This window comes from Lutjanus erythropterus, chromosome 3 (assembly GCF_056507025.1).
Source record: "Lutjanus erythropterus isolate fLutEry1 chromosome 3, fLutEry1.hap2, whole genome shotgun sequence".
NCBI classification, from domain to species: domain Eukaryota; kingdom Metazoa; phylum Chordata; class Actinopteri; order Lutjaniformes; family Lutjanidae; genus Lutjanus; species Lutjanus erythropterus.
The window spans coordinates 7,138,935-7,153,551 of NC_139319.1; the positions used below are offsets into that span (position 1 = coordinate 7,138,935).

Genomic DNA, 14,617 nt, shown 5'->3' on the forward strand with positions numbered 1-14,617 from the left:
TAGAGGAAATAAAGAATTACCGGTGAAATGTTGACTAAGTTACCATGTTAACAGCTGCTTTTGGTTTTGTTTTTTTTTCCCATGAAGCACCCTGATGTACAGACCTTCATGAGAAAGATGACCGGCATTTCCGGTCTCAAATCTGTTTTCCTGCACGGAAGACGACACAGAATGACCTTTGTAATTTTTTGGAATGTGCATAAACAGGATGGATTTTCCTTCCATGGAAGCCAACAAGCATTTTCAGCGACGCGGTTTCCTTGAAGGGACGGCTCACCTGAACAACTGAACTTTCTCACTTACCTCCAGTGGCTGTTTATTTTACCCTGGACTGTTTTCGTTGGAACAGAACTCAGCTGAAGAAACAGTCAAGGTGTTGACAACTTGTTGTGAACTGGGGACACTGTTAACGGGAATTGATGACTGTTTTCCTTATTTAAATTCATGTGTGACAAGTAGTCTGAGATAAAGAGTAACTAATTTTCAGACAAAAGTAATTCATTTGAAAAGCTAATTTCATTATTTTCTACTTACAGTTATTACAGTACTCTATGTTCTGAACATATAATTTCATATTTGGTACTACATTCATTCATTTCCTCTTACCTGTGGTGCTATTTATCCATCTAGATTTTTTTTTTTTTAGCATGAGTCACCGAGTTTTGGAGATGTCTGCCTTCTCTTAAATATTATGGGACTAAATGGTGTTCGGCTTGTAGTGCTCAAAGCACCAAAAAAATAAAATTTTAAAATTTCTTCCAAAAACCATGACCCAATTACTCAAGACAATCCACAGCCCTTGTTGTGAGCAGTTTCATGTAGGAACTACTTTATTACGAATAGAAAGAAAGCAGATTTGGTAGATTATACTGCAGAAAGAAAGTAGTAGAGGGCAGACATCTCCAAATCAATGCAACTCACTCCAAAAAATCTGGATGGATGAATAGCACTACAGGTAAGAGGGGAAAATCTGTATTTTTCAATTTTGGAGTGAACTGTCACTTAATGCACTGTTTAGGCGGCCAGTGATACCGTAGGATGATGGCGCTCCTCTCCCTCACCAAATACAGACAAGCGAAGGTAAGAGCTGTGCGTGGTTTCCTTCCTTCATCCTCTGTCCCTTTATTGTTCCCCTATATTTAAGGTAAAAGGTTTAAGGTATCATACACCAAGCACTTTGCGCTTATTAACACATGTTTGTAAGAGGTTTTGCTCTGTTACTGTGGTTTTTATATGGATGAAAAATTGTGTTTTTGGAGGAGTTTTTGCCAGGCTCAAACTGTGCGTAATCCAGCAACGGGAGACCATTTATGCGTTAAGGTTTAAACTGTCCTTTCATTGCTGTAAAAACCTAGTAGTCCATTCAAGCGTAAGAATGAGTTTCCATTTTTTGATAGATTAGTTAAATATTATTGCTGTCAGACTTGTCTTAACCATAAAATGTTGTAGGCCTTATACATCAATATTTCAAAGATCAAGATAGTTCAAAATCTGGACTAATGAAATGTCTTCACATAATTTGTAAACTCATCCTTTAACATACGTTTTTGCACCATTACTGAAGGAGAGGACCACGGTGTCTACATGAACTGCAAAAAAAAAAAAAAAAAAAAGTGGGATCGCATGCGATGTGGGTCATGAGCAGGGCTCAACATGACATCATTGCAGCGTGGCACACATTTTAATCTTCTGAGCCTCACGCAGTGCACTGGGCCCGTGTGGTCATGCTTAATCTACCCCGAGACCAGTGTGACAGCGGCGGACAGCAGGATTAATCCGCTCCCAGTCTAACAGGACACTGACCTCACTGCAGTGATGTCATCAAGGTGAGTCAGAGATGTCTGTGAGAGAGTGAGGGCTGGGAGGAGGAGGAGGAGGAGGGGTATTATGGTAACAGACATACAGCTGTGGAATGTCGCAATGCCCCAGACACAGTATTATCATCCTGTGGAGACATACAGATTGACTGTGCGTAGTGTTAAGACTTGTTTTTTGTTAAGCTGCACTAATTCACATTTTCATATCAACATGGAACATATGACTTTGCGTATGAACGACCAGTACCACATCAGTTTGTGAAAGTCTTGATTTAAGTATCAATACTAGCAGCGATAGGATCAATAGGAAAAAATGAATCAATCACATGATAGATGACGTCCCGAAAGTAGTTAAGAGTAGATAGGTAGATATTTAACACAACACATGATGCTCATGTGTATGTGATAGGTGCTGTTTGTAGTGACCACAGAGATTCATCACCCGGCCCTGTAGTCACCCTCAGCTGGTTCGCCTTTACTGCTCTGATCCATTCTCACTGCGTTCACAAACCTCATTTCCAAAAAGCAAAAAAGCTCTCATAATCCAGCACCAAACAGCGCACAAAGTTAGCAGCTAGCGGGTGAACGCAGCAGAGCCAAAAGAAGAGTAAATGTTGAACTTAAGCCCATGAGGTCGCCAGAAACAAGACTCTATAGATGAATCTGACGACAGCTTTGTGCGTTCCACCATCTTGCAGCGCCGCCATTGCTGCGGTGGCACATCACTCTCTGTGTCTGCTGGTTGGGCCTAGAAGGGAACCCCAAATTTGCGAGACTCTTGCGAGATTCCTCATGGTTTTGGTTTAAATGTTCACTCTCGCAAGAGCTTGCTGGTCTCCCTTGTAGACACTGTGTCTGCAGTTGCCTACTGACTCAGACAGATGGATAATTGGACTGACAACAGCAGCCCTAAGTAACTGACGATGGTACCTTTTAGGATGGTGATATTAACTTTGTTCAGACTTGACATAGTAGTTTGACGTTGGCTGTGACAGTAGCCAGAAATGGAGAAGAGAAAAACTGACCTCTTCTGCTGCATGTAAGTGATGAAGTACTGTGTAATATATATTAAAAAATACATATAAATTCACGTTTTTCATCAGGTATTCAAGATTTTCAGGAAGGATGAATCCGCTATGATACATTGTGGTCCTCTGTACACTCAGTTAAACTGATGGCAGCACTTGTCATGAAATTTGTGTGTTGTTCATTCTTTTTTTTTTTCCCAAAGCTGAATTTGACATGACTGTTGGAGCACCTGAACCGCACAGGTCACTACCACCTGACGTTTACAAGACACTGGCAGACAACAGTGGTGATATTTAAATTTTTTAATAAAAATGTCCCTAATGTTAGGGACAATTCAGTAGTCCCTAGATATTAAGTAGAAGGCATATGTCCTCGCTGTCCCCGAATAATTGTACGACCTTGTGTTGCTCTATGTCTGCTGGATGTGTAAATATGCAACTGTTTGCTAAAACGTTCACTGCGACAACTTTATAAAGTGATAATGTGTTAGTGTCGTGTTTACAGCTTGTTTGGGTTTCCGTAATGCAATGACAAAAACGTCTGTGTGTGTCTGTGTGTGTGTATTTAGGTGGGTGGGTGTATGAGCATGAGTACAACAGGCAACAAACAGAGCATGACATAAAATATCAGACGTTACACACAGTTATGTATGCCTCCATCTGTGAGACAGACTGAAGAGAAGGACAGAAATGAGACAGTGTCTCTGTGTGTGTGTGTGTGTGTGTGTGTGTGTGTGTGTGTGTGTGTGTGTGTGTGTGGTACAGGGGCCAGTAAGTCCTTGTCACATATTGTCACTTATTAACTAAAACCTCCCTGCAGTCTCGCCGGTGGGGAATTCTTTATCAGTGACATCACAGGTAGTGGACAGACAGACAGACGGAGAGGAGGAGGAGGAGGAGGAGGAGGAGGAGGAGGAGGAGGAAGAGAGGTGAGGGGGGTTTCAGGCAGCCAGCGGAAAAACTCCTTAAAAGGAGATGTATATTGTTTTTCGTTTCGGTCCGCCGCTGTCAAACAACACGATCTCCACTTCCTCAGATTGTCCTGAGGATGAGTAGACCGGTAGGTGAGTGACAGTCACCTCAGTTATTCCAGATCCACTCACTGTGAGAAGAATCAGCCACAACCGCCTCTGTGATTTTTTACAGAGTGAGTTTCGGAAATCATATTTAAGTCACTGGTTGTCAATGGTAATAAAATCAAATGGCTACTTTGTTTTGACTGACTTAAGTTCCTGTTTTATTCCTGTTTTTTGTTAATCATAATTTTACGAGAGATCAGTGAGCCGTTAGGAGACTAATCTAGGTCTGTGAGTATTATCATTGGAAGGACTAATGCAATGTCCAGTTGGGTATAAAATTTTATTTTAATCCATCAATTTGTATATTCCAAGATATGTTACAGGACATAGTGAGGTATTTACACAGTTACTCTTTTTTCTTCAAATGTATTAAAGAAACTTATACCTAAAAGACTGAAAATCTACATACTCTTCACACTGGAAAAAAGATGTCTTATAATATGAATATGAATATGGAAAAGATGATAGCCATGGAAAAGAACAATTTAACTCAATTTGAAATTATACAAGGAGAAATATTACAAGCATTATGTGCATCGGGAAAATAAATAATGAATAAATAATGGAGGAGTGTGGACCATGGTATAATATAATATAAGGCAAACACAATTTGATATCTAATGTCTCCTAGAAATAATGTTTTTACATTATATTCACTGACAATATATTTGTTTTTCCAACAATTTGTAGCAGCTAAAGTCTGGTTAAAACTGGTCATGTTAAGGCTCTCACAGCACTTGGTTAAGATAAGAGGAAAATGGTCGGTTTTTGTGGTTAAATATTGAAACTGACTGAGCATTAGGCAAGAGGTGTTTCCATTATTAACATTTAACTTTAATCACAATCTTTTTCTCAGCAGGACTCAGGCTGGAAACCCCGGTTTCTAAAGTCTTGAGCTTTGTTATCATACTATTCACATATGTGCTGCACAAACAAATCATTTCCATCACTTGAAAAAAAAAAAATGCCAACAAATATGGTTCAGGCAGTAACTGTTTCTCTCACAACATACAAAGTGTAATTTCTACATCGAGAGATGGGTTTGTCTCCTCATATGATCCACTATTTATACTTAGAAGATGCATGTTAGATATCTTCAGCTTTATGAATGATTATATCAGATTCCCATAATCCCTCCATCTTTTACTTCAAACATTACTTCAACATATTTCTCTCTTTGACTTTTATGCAAGTTTGACTTTGTTCTAAGATCACCATCATTTAAAGGATAAGTTGTGTTGATTTTATGTGTAAGACACTGATTTTAATTAGAAATTGAATTTATGTGGTTATTTGACATTAACAAACAAAAACAAACTCCAGGGTCGCGAAAACAGCAGAAAAGACAGGAGGTCGCCAACAAAAATCATTGGATGGCCGTACACAGTGCAGCTACAGAGGAAAGCTTTGTAAACAAAACATCCTGTTAAGTTTGAGAGTTTGAGTTACCACCCTCATAGTGATGCTACCTCTGCAAAACAAAAAGATATAAAAGGAGGTTTTTTGTTCCTAGCGCAACATATTTCATGAACAAAATGCATTTATCTGCCCTTTTAATTCTTGAGTGTGTTACGTGATGAGATTTGTTGTTTTAATGTAATGTGATGTTTTTTATTGTAGCCGGTGAGACAAAATGTGACAGCAAAGTTGTTTTCTAGTCTGGTAATATTCCCTCTGTGCCATAAACCTCCACTGCCAACCATAAAACTGTTGAAAACATATTTTTGGTGACGTCTGAAACTGGCAGACTTTCTCCTTTTTCTCCTCACTAATGTAAATTCACTACCTAGTCAGCTAGCAGTTTGCTACGGTGCAAAAGTCCTTGCTAACAAGGTAGTTAACGAATACAGATAACATTTTCAAGTTAGACAGACAACAGTATGAGCAAGAAACCAGTGAGTGAGATGTCTGTCACTCATAAACATTAAAGGTGAAATCTCAATTATGGTCATTTAAAGGTGCAGCTCCATGAATCACGGCGGATAATGACAAGCTGTGTGAACAAGGGATGCCTCACAACAAGAGTGTTTCAGTCTATAAATAGTAAGAAGGCTGTATGGTGTGTAACGATGGATACAACCACATCAATAGACGTACACACAGACAGTGATTTCGACATGTAAAGGGGAACATTGGGTCGTAAAAGTGTGAGTTTAGACAATACGAAGGGAAAATGTGACATGATACGTCTGATGTTTGCATGTGTGAGTGTGTGTTCCATTGAACCAGAAAAGCTGACTAAGAGAAGATTCCTTTTTAATGACCTGAGGGAACAAATAAATTGCATTCTGCCTGGTAAAACCACAGTCCTGCTGTCGTGCAGCTGCGGGACTCAGCGCCTTGCTTCATGGCTGCGTCTTTGAACGGGCGGAGGTCATTTACTTCTCTGGTCCACTTCTGGGGATTTGAACCATCGACATTCCAGCGACATGTCTGCCGCTCAGACTGTCACATACTCTCCTTTTGTGCGCACAAGTTTTTTTATGCGCTCATTAAGTATTTTTAAGGATGAATGCACATGTTCAAGTGTGTGCATGCACAAACGTGGGCGGGTGTGCTTCTGAGCATTTGTATGCAGGTATGATTCTATGCACGTTTAAAAAACCACGCACATTCACCTGGGTGCTGCAGACACCACAAATCGCAACACCTCAACCCCTCCACCACACCAAAGGGAGTCTCCCTGTGAGCTCATGTCTGGAGCTCTGCCTGCCTGCTGTCTGACACAAGATAATACAGCAGCATTGTTTTTTATCTGTTTCATCTATATGATAGATAGCAGATCCTAAATAAATTCACTGCTCAAGGGCACCTGGTAAACAGGGAGAGGCAAATGCTGTCATTTACTTTCCATGCCCAGATTTATCCTGCCGGTCAGGGGACTGAGCTGGTGTCCTTCCAGTCCTAAGCTCGCTTCTCCAACCTTTAAGCGACCTCTGTCCCATAATTATGCTGCATTCAAATGGACTTTAGGAACTCATAATTCGAATGCAACAAGAGGAAGTGATCATATGAAGTCTTCTTGTAAACACAGTAAACATGACCCAATTGGAACGCACCCTTAGATTTGGGCGTGTTATGCTGGTAGTGGCTAATGTAGCCTCGAGCCACTGGCGTCAAAAAGACGAGGTCTGGTATGCTCACATTTTTTTATAAGTACACATCCCTTTTTCCAATTTTTTCCAACTGACTCTGGAGCCACAAAAGCCTTTATATAACTTTTTAAACTGCAAAATAAGACAATCTATGGTGGCAAATATCACTTCACCTCAGATATAATTAATCTCTTCATTGTTTGTTACTTCTATCAGCACAGCATCTGGAATATTATGATCAAAAATTCACTACATCTAAATGGCTAAAATGGCCACATAGGGAAAGTACAACTTTTTAATTTATCATAATTATTATATTAACATTTTTGTATCCATGCATGACTATGTGTGCATGTGTACGTGTGTGGAAACTAAGGGTCAGGATGTCTAGTGGAGGGCTAAACCCCAAAAGCAGGATCCACCCAGAGAGACTCACGCAAGCCTATCAATGGAGCCATTGATACATGAAAGGCCACGATGGATGGAGGGAGTGTGTGAGAGAGCGCGAGCGTCTGAGTGCGCTAGAGTGAGTGTGCGTCTGAGTGTGTGAGAGGAAGAGATTTACGAGAACAAATCCACCAGATGCAGAGTTGTGAAGTAAGCTTCAGACATTCATGTTTGCCCGGGTCACGACCTCAGAGAGAGTTTGATTTTTCCGTGACCTGCAGACACGAGACGCATGTTTTCCTGCAGCCAAAACCGTTGAACTGTCTTTCTTTTCCTCGACCGCTTTTAACTTTCATCCTTTTATCCAGTTCGTGTTCAGGTTTCTCAAGTCGACAACAAGCTTTTACATTCTTCATGAGTTCTTTTCCAATGAATCTCACAGTGAAACCCATGGAAACAGTTTGTTGTGTTTTGATTCAGCGGAACTCACCTGAAGCTGGCAGACAGACACTGTGATAAATTAAACTGTTAACCGCTTTACAGTTTCTGAAAGACTCTCATTGTTTATAATGAGGTGCACTTTGGAGTCAAGCTCATAGTCAGTGAAGACATGTTGCAAGTAAAGGTTTTGAAGGTATCATCAAGATATCAAGGATATTTATTATCATCATTAATACAGTGTTGCACAACGAAATGGGAGCTGCATGATGCACACAATAACATAAACAGATAATCGATTAAAATCAAAGTAGAATAGGATGAAATATAAAATAAAATATTATTTACATATATCATTCATTCTTAAAAATTGGGGCAAAGCTGTTTTTTGGAGGGGTTAGATTTTTATTCGTCAATTTTGCTGGGAAAATATATTTTAAAAGGTCAAACTTTTTTATTAATCAGGACTTTTTTTGGATGAGGAGTTTTGTCAACTCAAGTAAGACACTCAGTCTTTTATAACACATTAAAGAACGAGCATTAGGTGTACCATGATCTTTTTTTCGTTCGCTTAAACTCGTTTTATGAATCCTTGTGAACAGATATTTATTGAAGATAAAAAAAACATGTCTCTATGATGGAGCTGACGTCACATACAGGGGCGACTAATTTCAAACACATTATTAAAATATTAAAGAGACAAGTTAGATATAGACATAGAAGACATAGATACCAACTCCATAAGATTGAATATCTGATGAAGTTGACATCTTACAGAGTTGACTAAATGTTATGTTTTTTCATTTCAAAGCATAATTGTGATGAGTAGCTATTTTATTTTGAATATTAAACCAATATTCTTATTTAGTTTTGATTCGAAAGGGTTAAAGAGTTGACAAGTTATGGCTGAGAGACACCTGATATAAATATTATCTAATTGATTTGTCAAAAAATAGAAAGTTTCTCAGTGCCCGAGTGCCTTTTTGATAACAGGAAGTGGGGCATGGGTCCTTAAGGTATAGGTAACCCTTTTTATGCTGGACTAACTCACGGTTTTCAAACTCTGATGGAGCATATATGTATATATGCATGCATGCATAGTCTACATTGTGCATGTGAGGTGTTATGTATGTATGCAATGCCACAGAGGGGGTATAGCTCAGTGGTAGAGCATTTGACTGCAGATCAAGAGGTCCCCAGTTCAACTCTGGGTGCCCCCTATATTGGAATTTATGAGACAACATTAATATAAGTACAGTGTTTCCTCTGGTCTCATGACATGTAAAACTGAAGCAAACTACACTCTATGTAATGTGTGTTTATATGAATAATTTCTCTCACTGATTTTTGAGATGCAGTAAACTACAAGACTTTTTTTCTGTTCTTCATGTAATGTGATGATCGAAAAGCTTCCCGTATTAGGGGGCACCCAGAGTTGAACTGGGGACCTCTTGATCTGCAGTCAAATGCTCTACCACTGAGCTATACCCCCACCAATCATCAGACTCATCAATTCACTTCACCATCATTGCATTGACACCTTTAAATAATGCCTGAGCTTGTTCCTTAATGATGAAATATTTCCTGCAGTTGTTTCAAAGTTAAAGCAAGAGACAACTTGCTACGAAAAAGTTTCTTCAGAAAACACCTCTTAAGGGGAATTAACCAGGGGTGGAATTGCAACTAATTGCAACTACAAATACAACAATACTACTAATTACTGTAATCAAGTCATTTTTGGGGGTACTTGTACTGTTAAGAGTATTTTTCCAAGTCTATAATTTTACTCGTAAATAAGTATTCATTATGCTCTGTAATCTACTTCTTTACTTTAAAAATCATAATTGAATACTGAGTGATTTTTGAATGAATATCCAAACCTTTCATCTGCATTTTTGTTGCCAACAGACCAGGGCTGCAACTGATGATTATTTTCAGTTTGAGTTAATCTGTTCATTATTTTCCTGATTCATTGATTAGTCTATAAAATGTTGACAAATGCTCATCAACAGTCCAACCAACAGTCCAAAACCCAAAACGATTTATCAATTATCAAGATAACAACGACTTTTTTTAAAAAAATCAATTAATCATCTAATTATTGCAAGATCTGGAGACACAGAACAGAAGAGAGACCTTTTGATTGAATAGCAGCTATTGATAATGCATTAAACAACAACAGTGAAAAAGTAACTTCTACTCTGAGTAGTTTTTGAGAAGAATACTTCAGCATTTTTAATACCAGTAATTTTACTTGTAACTGAGTATTATTTCAGTAATGTAACAGTACGTCTACTTGAGTACAGAGTTTCAGTACTCTTTCCACCACTGGAATTAACTCTACAAAGAAGACTACATCATTATCTGCTAATTACTATCAAATTAATCACTTTAATGACAAATTATGTTAGTTGTATTATGTCCAGAGACATAAACACAAATCACTTGCTGTATGTCAGGTGACACAGAGTCTGATTTGCTGCCTTTTAACTTCTGTGGCATGGATCAACTGGGCTGAATGGACATAGATTAAATAAATCATGGAGTCTCTGTTATTTGTGACATTTAATAGAAAGAAAAAATGGCAGTTAATCACATTAAAGATCATTCAAACAGGTTATTATACTACTGTTTTACATCCACCACCATGATTAATGAAAATGCATCTGGTTTAGAGTAGCTATGAACCCTCCTCCCCCCCTGCCCTGTCTGTCACCTCTTCATATCGGCCTCATGTGTGTTCCCTTTCATTCTGTATTTGTCTGTGCTCACTCGTCCACGCTCAGCTCTCTACTCCGTGTGTGGCACCAGCTGTCCCATGTTTTGATTTTCACTTGTTGCTCTGTGTTTCAGTGCTACCTGAACTGTGGCTGACACTCACCCAGAACACCTCTGCACACACACACACACACACACACACACACACACACAAACAGATGTGGAGGTGAAAATACTGCCAGTGATCATAAACATCACGACACGCCACATAAAAGAAAAGACAATATGATAAATGTCTGCTGAGACTGAAACTGTATATGCCTGAGCGTGTTTTATCATCTCGAAATCTATAAATACAGTTAATAGCAAGAGTACTCAAACAACCTCAAATAACTATCTGTGTAGTGTATATTGTGTATGTGTGTGTGTTCATAGAAAGTGTCTTTACAGTGCAGACGAGAGAGAGGAAGAAAGAGAGATACTTACTTTCGCTCTCAGTTTATTCTCAAACTGACTAAGAAAATATCCAGATTCCACATCATAACTTGTGTAACTTGCACATGTTTTTTCTCTAATAATCAATTTAATAAAGTAGAGAAAATGGTACATTTTACATATATATATTCAGACTGTCTGCGGCAGAAAAATTATAACATTGGTAGATTATTCAATCTAGGGGTGTAACTAATGATTATTTTCATTGTCGATTAATCTACCGATTATTTTCTTGATTAATCGATTAGAATAAAATGTAAGAAAATTGTGAAAATGTTGATCAGTGTTTCCCAAACGCAATGACGTCCTCAAATGTCTTGTTTTTCCCACACCCCAAAGATTTTCAGTTTCATAAAGAAGCAAAGAACCAGAAAATATTCACCTTCAAGGAGCTGGAATCAGAGAACATCATCAATGATGATTTTATACAATATTAACAGACTCAGCTGAATTTACACCATGAAAAAACAATTGGTATGTGACCTACTACTCTCGTTATTCAGTTGGCTTCAAATGAGGCTTAACGTTCAGACAGTTTTTCTTTACCGTCCCATAATATTACAACATTAGTCCAACATCAGTCCAGTCTCTTGGAGGAGCCACATCAGCCATGCAGCATGTTAACACCAAGTTCAGCATGATGAACCTACAAAATAAACAGTAAAACTACATAAATTATGGCAAAACTTACACATTTCAAGTATTTATCCTTTACTGTGGTTAAAGCCTTACTGGCAATTGTTGATAAAATTCACAGACATGCCACCAAAAATCAACTTTATCCACTCAGCTCTTCCGTCCGCTGAAGCTGGGGGCCGATGTAGTGATTGGTGCTGATACTTTGACATGGTGTCCATTAGTATGAAGCCAAGTAAATGTCCAATAAATCAATCATCAAAAGTAAAACACATCGGGTCTGCATGTGTCCCTCCTGCCCCAGAAAATAATGGGTTAAGAAGCACGTTTCTCTTTTTAAACGAATCTATCAAGTTTCACGTTTCCAAAACTGAAATATCTGCGACAGGTTATTAAAAGAGAACTTTCAAATTGTGAATTAACTGAAAGAAATGCAAAGATGAGACCAGATGAACACACTGGGTTTTCAAAAACCGAACAGCTCCAGAGGATGGTGGAAGCAGGTGGGGAGGAAGAGGTTAATCCTTCATCTGACAGCTACGGTCCAGATGAGTATACAGTGTGTGCATGCAGGTGTAGGTGTGTGTGTCACGGATCAAGCTGTTCTTTCAGGAATGAATAGCGAGCGGATATTACTCTTTTTTTTTGCCCATATCTGTGTTTGTGTGAGGAATGATAATGGGAGTCTTGCTCAACATCAAACAGCAGGGACTTTGGCCACCAAAGAACACTACATAAACTTTTTTTTAAAGCCTTTATTCATGACATTAGAGGTTTAGAAGTAATATGAAACTTTAATAAACCCTATGAAGGAATTAGGCTGTTGCAACAACAAATAGAAACAGGCTACATCAAAGTGCATTAGCACATTATACTGTATACGATAAGACCACAACAAGAGAGGGTAATTTCAACATATACCAGTTTCAACATTACCACAGATTAAAGCACAGTCCTGATCCTCTTCTGTCTCTCTTTCTTAATCCCCCCTTTCAATCACTAAGCATCACTATAATATAATATAATATAATATAATATAATATAATATAATGAGGATAATTATTTCACACTTATGAATCTATGATGTAAAGATCAATGGTCATTATTATTGTCATCAGCATTCCTCTGCCAGCAACATTAGAGAAAAACAATTATACTATGATAAACTATGAAGATACTTGCTCTCTGTTTATTAGCTTAATATTTTTTGAGGCTTTTTGAGGTTTTTCTGTGGCATCACTTTTGTTTTGTAGAATATAAAGACCTATTGGCTCACTGTCTGGCAAGTTTGCTAACCACAAAGACAGTTTCAGTTATAGTAGCTTAGGCTCCACGAGCAAGTGACTGACTGCAAACCACAGCACTGGCTTTTTGAATTGCAATTTTAATTTCACTGGAGAACCAGTAAATAAAATGGCAATAGATTAAAGATAGCTTCCTCAAATTTGGTATTGTGAGGTCAACTCTGAGAGCAAGTTTGACCAAAGACAAAGTTTGCTATTGGCTGAGAGCAGAATGTGTAGAAATAACCAAAACAGACCCAACATGCTCACCTGATTTATGCAGTAGTGAATGTGTTGTAAACTTTTGCTGTCTTAGAGACTTTTCTGAGTTGACAAAGTGGTGTGGCCCATTCTTTTAAGACCCCCTCCAGGGAACATCACATGTCTGTGTGGTGTTTTTCATGTGTTACAAGACGATCAAGAGTGAAATAAGCAGCAAACACCATGGGCCCTATCTTACATCTGGTGGAAAGCTGCGCCACCAGCGCAGGTGGATTTGCTATCTTACAACAGTCCACATCTGCAATGTGCTTACACCTTATCTGTATGGCCATAGGTGGGAGGTCTTAAAATGAAGGCCGAGGCACACACACAGGTCTCCACAATCACAAAACACCTTAATTTATGTTAAGTCTTTCTGATTGGTTTACTGCATGCTTGGCCTAAACTCACCTGTGAATTAATTAGGGCACTTGGGCGCAACTGGCACAAGGGGCTGGAGGGGGAGGATATCCCTGTGCCCCTGACACAAGCTAGCAAAGGTGGATTTGGACATGCCTTGAATAAATTAAATCCATTGTTCCTCATACTTTCCACTTGCGCTTTAGATCAGTGTGAGATTGTGCCACATGTCTGAGCATTTCTTGCTTTTAAGCTGCAGTGAGGCTCAAGGGCAGGCTCAAAAAATGGATTCAGTGTGGCTGGTTATATGACGCCATAAACCTAAGGAACCAATCCTGGTAATTTAGGGGGTGGTGCTACACGTATCATTACCGGTGATCCCCAGCCCACTAGTTACCATGATGAGCTAGCAAAACAGGAGAGGGCAGGTGCAGCTACATCAGGGATGGGGTGGCGGTTAGGGTGTGCAGAGAGGGCAGGGACTATTTGCACCTTCATGAATCCTTGAATACAAAATGGGGACAAGGTGTTTGAACTTATTTTACACAAAAAAATACATATCAGCCTAAATTTATTACTTCTTGTAGAGCATTTTATATTGTTTAAAACATGACTGGAAGTGGACTTTAAATATTATCCAATAAGTGCAGATAGGTTTTAAAATGTTAAAACTGACCAAATCCTTTTAATTTGGATTCAGACCAAACAGCTCACTGATGGCGGGAGAAACGGGAATTTTCCAAGAAGTGTGGGATTAGTTATTCAGCGCTGGGCGACCATGGGAATGGAGTGATGGATGGATGGAAGCATGGCGGGATGGATGGTGTAATGTAAGAAGGGGTCAGGGATTAGGTAAGCAGAGTGAAGGATTTCCAGACGAGAGAGTAATCTAGACGTGTCGATATTCATCCTCTAGGGGGAAAAAATATACCGGGCCAAGGAGATTATCCTGATTGCATAATCTCGGTGTGTGTGTGTGTGTGTGTGTGTGTGTGTGTGTGTTATGGCAAGCAGACGGCA

General features: G+C 39.0%; 2 non-coding genes across 2 annotated transcripts; one reads left to right on the forward strand and one right to left on the reverse strand.

Moving 5' to 3' along the window:
* The first annotated feature begins 8,992 nt into the window (after positions 1-8,992).
* Positions 8,993-9,064, forward strand: trnac-gca (transfer RNA cysteine (anticodon GCA)). The gene has a single exon. It is a non-coding gene; the product is annotated as a tRNA-Cys (tRNA).
* Positions 9,065-9,264: 200 nt separating this feature from the next.
* trnac-gca (transfer RNA cysteine (anticodon GCA)) lies at positions 9,265-9,336 on the reverse strand. The gene has a single exon. It is a non-coding gene; the product is annotated as a tRNA-Cys (tRNA).
* Positions 9,337-14,617: the final 5,281 nt, after the last annotated feature.